The sequence below is a fragment of the Ailuropoda melanoleuca genome, chromosome 8 (assembly GCF_002007445.2).
Source record: "Ailuropoda melanoleuca isolate Jingjing chromosome 8, ASM200744v2, whole genome shotgun sequence".
NCBI classification, from domain to species: Eukaryota; Metazoa; Chordata; class Mammalia; order Carnivora; family Ursidae; genus Ailuropoda; species Ailuropoda melanoleuca.
The window spans coordinates 58,741,194-58,747,193 of record NC_048225.1 but is presented as its reverse complement, the minus strand read 5'-3'; the positions used below and the strand labels follow the sequence as shown (position 1 = coordinate 58,747,193).

Below are 6,000 nucleotides of genomic sequence, written 5' to 3'. Positions count from 1 at the left end.
AGTCAGAAGACGTTGCCTGGAATTCACAAAAACATTATAATGAGATAAGTCGTAATTCAGATAAATTGTGTGTTTGAGAAAGAGTTTGGTTTATTTATTTTTTTCTTATGGCTCTTTCTGCACAGCATTCAGTATAAGAGACTGTGTTGAAGCATTAACTGAACAGTTTTTATTATCAGTCATAATGAATCCCTTACTCAATCTGGAATCCAGTGATATAGAACCAGCTGTTTCAGTTGTGAAGACTATTGTCTATTCCTCTGCCTATGGTGCATGATGGAAAAAGATGCAAAGTTAATTTAGGGTAAACTTTTGCTCCACCAATGATATTACTTTAACAACAACAACAACAACAACAAAACTCAGGTGTGTGTGGAAGTATTTTCATAGGAATTTGGGGAAATTTTGTTCTTTTTCTTTTCAGAAGTGCTAGTACCCCTTATCAAGACACCTACTTGAGTCTTTGTTATAATGCTGCAGGGTTCTTGGATGTGTCAACAAAAAGGCACCAATGAACAAACAATATCAGAACCACCAGCAAAGCGAAATAAAAGTAAGTAAAAGTATGTAAGATTATTTGCAAGAAGTGGGTTTTAGGGAAAGAAACAAAAGGACAAGAGGATGTATAGATGTATGCATTTTCAGAGGTATTTAAGAATTATTTTAAAATGTTTTATTACTGTGATTTAGGTTGTGATTACACGGTAAGAAGAAAGAGACACAGTGTAAACCTAGCGCAGATACACATCATAGCAGGAAGTTAAAGGGGGCTTAATGATGTAGAAAAGAGCATTAAGGCCAGTGTATGTGACCAGGCTTGTCAGCACTATGTCTGAATGTAATGAGAATTTTTCTGTGTGAAGATTTATTTATTTGGGGGGGGGGTAGAAAATCTCAAGCAGACCCCTGCTGAGTGTGGAGCCCAAGGTGGGGCTCAATTTCACGACCCTCCCTCCCCCAAGATCATGACTTGAGCTGAAATCAAGAGTCGGATGCTTAACCCACTGAGCCACCCAGGTGCCCCTGCAATAAGGAGGATTTTAAGACAGAGCCTTATGCCCACTTTAGAGTTGTGCTTCTCACAACCATACTTGTTGTGTCAAAGCAGCCACTTTACCACCATAGTGGGTTTGCTGGATCGTCCAGCTCCACCGAGACCCAGAGGAGGGAGCAGAGCGGGCTTCTGAGATGGGAAAGTACTGAATGCTTAGGGGAAGCTTGCTGGTACCTGGGGCTCCAAAGAGTGATTTCTGGAGGTAGCTATATTTCTGGAAAGCATTAAGCCCTGGAAAAGGCTTATGGATCACATTGGGGCTACTGAATATTTCCATGAATTTTGTTTCTGTTTAACTTCCCAGGAGATGGCCAAGAGCATTAGAGATAAAGCCAAACCCACAGGTCTATATGTCCTGAATATTACACTCAGCTCTGGTGGATTGGAGAGGGTCAAACAAATCATTGTTCTTATGGTGGTGATGGCAGTTGAACTGCGTGTAGGAACTTACCCAGCACACATTTCAAACTTGCTGCAGATGTGTTCTCAAACTTAGCAGGGACTGTAGGAAGAGTGGGGGTGAACAGAGGATAAATAAGAACATTTTTCTGGTCAGGTAGTGAACACCGAACACCTCGTGTGTTCAGAGTGGGGGGCTGGGGTGGCTACCATGTGACCTAGGGTGGGAGGCTGTTGGGCATATGATCCTTGAATTTTCCCTGAAGGTGCCAGAAGCCAAGGCCTTTCAGGTGAATAAGGGGGTATGGCTCACATCTTTTACCAAGGCTCTGGGTCAATATTATGTGGATCCTGAGCCAGCTCTCAAAAAGATGGCCCTGAGCCAATGAGAATAAACATAAGACACTGACCCCTTTTATTGTGTTATGCTGCTCCATCCTTATGGATCTACATATAAGCTTTTAAAACCAGAAAAATATCTCTTCTGTCATCCCCCTCATTGCCACTCCTCTTCCACCAGACTTGATTTTTGGCCCACAGTTGAGGGGTTATCAAACATGCCATGCATGTTAAGCACTATTTCTTGAATGGCTTTGCCATGGTCGCAGGAACCAGGTTGCCTTTTAACTCAATGGTTGTTCTCTCTTAGCCCCTTATGGCTGTAGAAACCACAACCTTGTGAAACAAATCATCTTTGAGCAACATCACAATGGACCTTTGGTTAGTTCTGCCACGTGGACAGCCTCAGGTTTCTAGTATAATGTTCATTTGGGTGTCACCCATTACAAAAAACAAACAAACAACCAAGAAGGGACAATTCCTGTGTCACTTCTTTGTTTGGGTATGCCATTTGCCTGCCCATTGTCTCTGGAATCCTTGGGTTGCTTTTTTGTTGGAGTTTGGTCGTAAACATGTGCTTAATCTATGCCTTGGTTTACAGTCTGGGGAGAGGATAAAACAGTCATGTCTTCACAAGTCTGTATCCCCGTGAATAAGGTGAAGCGTTGCTGTGGTGGGTAGTGAAAAATGATTGACAGTGTTGATTTTAAGCAATACTGCTTTGGACTGAAGAAAGTATAAGTGTACCCCCACCTTGGGGCTATTTTGCCTTGTCCTGCTTTCTAGAATGCATAGAAAACTGATGTTCACACACTCCTGCTTGTGTCTTGTCCATTTTATGGAAAAAGTAACAGCCCTTACAGAAGCTTTGTGTCCAGTGGAACTGGAATGACTGATTCATCCTGGTCTGCCCAGGACTGTGCCTATTTTAACACCAAAAGTCTTGACCCAGGAAACTCTTTAGTCTCAGGCAAATCAGGAAGGTTGGTTACCCACCCTGAATAAATAGAACTGAATATGGCTCTGGTCGAAGTGTGTGGAACTAACAAGATTTATGAAGTCTAGCATTTTTTAAACATTTTTTTGAATTTAAATTCAATTTAATTAACATATAGTGTATTATAGTTTCAGAGGTAAAATTTAGTGACTCATCAGTTGCATATAACACCCAGTGCTCATGCCATCAAGTGCCCTCCTTAATGCCCATCACCCAGTTATCCCATTCCCCCACCCACTTCTCCTCCAGCAACCTTTAGTTTATTTCCTAGAGTTGAGAGTCTTTTATGGTTTGTCTCCCTGTTTTCGTCTTTTTCTTCCCTTCCCCTCTGCTCATGTTTTGTTTCTTAAATTCCACATATGAGTGAAATCATATATTTATCTTTCTCTGACTTATTTCGCTTAATAATACCCTCTAGTTCCATCTATGTCATTGCAAATGGCAAGATTTCATTCTTTTTGATGGCTGAGTAATAGTCCATTACACCTATACACACACACGTGCGCGTGCGCACACACAGACACGCACACACACTAGCATTTTAAAGAAACTTCCATATAACTCTAGGTGAATATGTTCATCAGCAACCCATGCTGTAAAAATGAGACAGCCATTTCTAAACTGTGAAGGGCTATTTTGTGAGGAATGATTGCTTAAAATAGGATATTAAACCACTATGAGATTCATTCAACAAATATTGAGTGCCTACTATGTGCCAAGCACTATTCTGAGTATTAGAAATAGATAAATAAGCAGAAAAAGTCCTTTCAGAGAACACATTTTCAGGAATATAATCAGAGGCAGGTTGGCATGCCTTTTCTGAATGAATTGCGGGATAAATGAGCATAATGGTCAAACCTTCCCAATACCAATTTAGTGAGGATGCCTGGGAAACCCATTAGCAGGATGTTTTCATGTTTTGATGGCATATCCTACTATTTTCTAATCTTGATTGCATATCCTATTAAGAAAAATGTTGGACATGGGACCTCAATATGTGTATATTTACAAATTATATACTTGTTCTACTATACTAATAAACACAGACACAAAATAGAAATTAATAAAGGCTGTTCTGAGCCACCCCTGAAATGTGTGCGTCCAACTTTCGAGATGGCTAATAATGACCTATGTCAGTTCATAGATGATGTGATAGAGGCTTCTGTTAGAATGCAAAGAATACCTGTACAGTTCAGACTACCTGCATCTTCACACACCGATTTCACCACAGTATGTGTCCTCCTGGGTCTTCAGGACTTGTGTGACCATTTTATTTACCAAAACATGCATTCCCAACAGTAGAGAGTTGAACCCTCTGGGGTCTTCCTACTGTGTCCTTAAGTATTAGGGTATTACCTCCTACTGTGTCCTTAAGTATTAGGGTATTACCTCCTACTGTGTCCTTAAGTATTAGGGTATTACCTCCTACTGTGTCCTTAAGTATTAGGGTATTACCTCCTACTGTGTCCTTAAGTATTAGGGTATTACCAAGCAAACCCAGAAGTGAGTGCTACTTTGGGAGCAAGTAAAGGCCGATAGTTATAAAGCCCCAGGTTGGCAGTTGGCAAGTCCACTGTCAAGGCTAAGGGCATGCTGGCACAATTTTGACAATTTGGAGGACTTTAATTATAGCACAGGGAAGATACCCCCTGAAGCATCTGTGTTTTGTACAAGTCTTCTCTAATAGGTGAGTCAAAATAAGTGGGAAAAAGAATTGGAGACATTGTACTGCAAGAATGTCATTAACAGTTTGCTATACAACCTATCATGACTGAGTCCTTTGTTTCTGGATTATCTAATTTGAGACAAAGCTGTTTCATGGTGGGAAAATAAACTTCCAGAAGATTGAGAAAAGACATTATTAGTGGGGGAAGGCTTCTTTCCCATGCCTCTGGTATTCATGAGAAGGAATTTTTCCCTAGGCCTTCCTCCTCTTAAGTGAGTTAACTGAGTTTGGGAGGGAACTTGGGCTTGTATGCGTGGCCCTGACATCCCTTTCACTCTCGGAGCCTGCCTTTTGGTGGAGAGTAGGAACCCTGCTGATTGTGCTTGACTCCATGGGTTTTGTTGTTGTTGTTGATTTTAGTTACTATCCAGTACAATATTGGTTTCTGGAGTAGAATTTAGTGATTCATCACTTATATACAACACCCAGTGCTCATCACAAGTGCCCTCTTTAATACCCATCACCCTTCTAGCCCATTTCCCACCCACCTCCCAACCCCATGGATTTTCAGGATGGACTGTAACTAGGTAAATCTGTCTAATTCCAGAGTTTGGGATTGGGAAGCCCTACTTTTGCCACATGTAAGCCATATACTTCCAAGCTAGCTTTGTTTTTCACCTCCATCTGCCTTACTCCTTCAGAAGTCAGGTGGGGAAAAGAGATGTCATTTATTGGGCCTTCTAATATCCCAATATTTATTATCAAAGTTTCTTTATAAAACCATACTTGCAAGTGTGCACTTCTGGCAGTCATTGTACAGGGAGTGAAATGCAGTTTACCTAATGTCCAAATTAGAAAATAGCTATGGAAAATTACATGCAGAACCGATTCCTATGGATTGTGAGCATAGTTAAGTGTGGGTGTGTAATGGACAGAGCCTGTAACAAGAGTATAATTGAACAATGCTTTCCATGTCCAGAATGTCCAGAATTCCAGAATCCTAAAGGATTCTGTAAACATTGTTCAAAAAATGTATCCTGCCAGGGAAAGAGAAACTAGATCATAAATCTGAATTCTAAATAGTTCTTTTAAACAATTACTATGACTAATTATAACTGGGTTGGTTCAACAGATATACCTCCATTCTATCATCTTTTTTTCTGGAAACATAATACCACTAAGAACCACTACAAAATATCCTCTTAGTAGGCCTAAAAATTCCTCCACTGACAAGTATTGCCTGAGAATCAGTCTTATACAAATGCTTTGCAGGCTATGCACATCTCATCTACCCTGGGAAGCATGAAGGAAAGGGTGTAATATTCCAGGACACTACCGTCAAGCCCTGCAGTAGAGTAACTTGGACCTACTAGAATTACTTATAAAACCATCCCCATGACAACAAAAATCCTTACAATGTGTTAGTTGTGATTCTTAGATTGTCCTCACTTGCTGAAGGGAAATATTTCTCTTTTGATACACTAGGCCAGTGTTTTATAGAGAGAGCAAGAGTTGATTTAAAAAAAATGGAGTGGCATCTGGTTG

General features: G+C 40.5%; 1 protein-coding gene across 3 annotated transcripts in view; it reads left to right on the top strand.

Annotated features, from left to right (window-relative positions):
- Positions 1 to 533: 533 nt before the first annotated feature.
- Positions 534 to 6,000, top strand: part of FAM160A2 (family with sequence similarity 160 member A2) — an 89,917-nt gene continuing 84,450 nt past the window's right edge. For all 3 annotated transcript variants that reach the window (XM_034666472.1, XM_034666470.1, XM_034666473.1), the window contains exon 1: positions 534 to 553. The gene's annotated coding sequence lies outside the window, so the exon portion shown is untranslated. The remainder of the gene's footprint in view (positions 554 to 6,000) is intronic.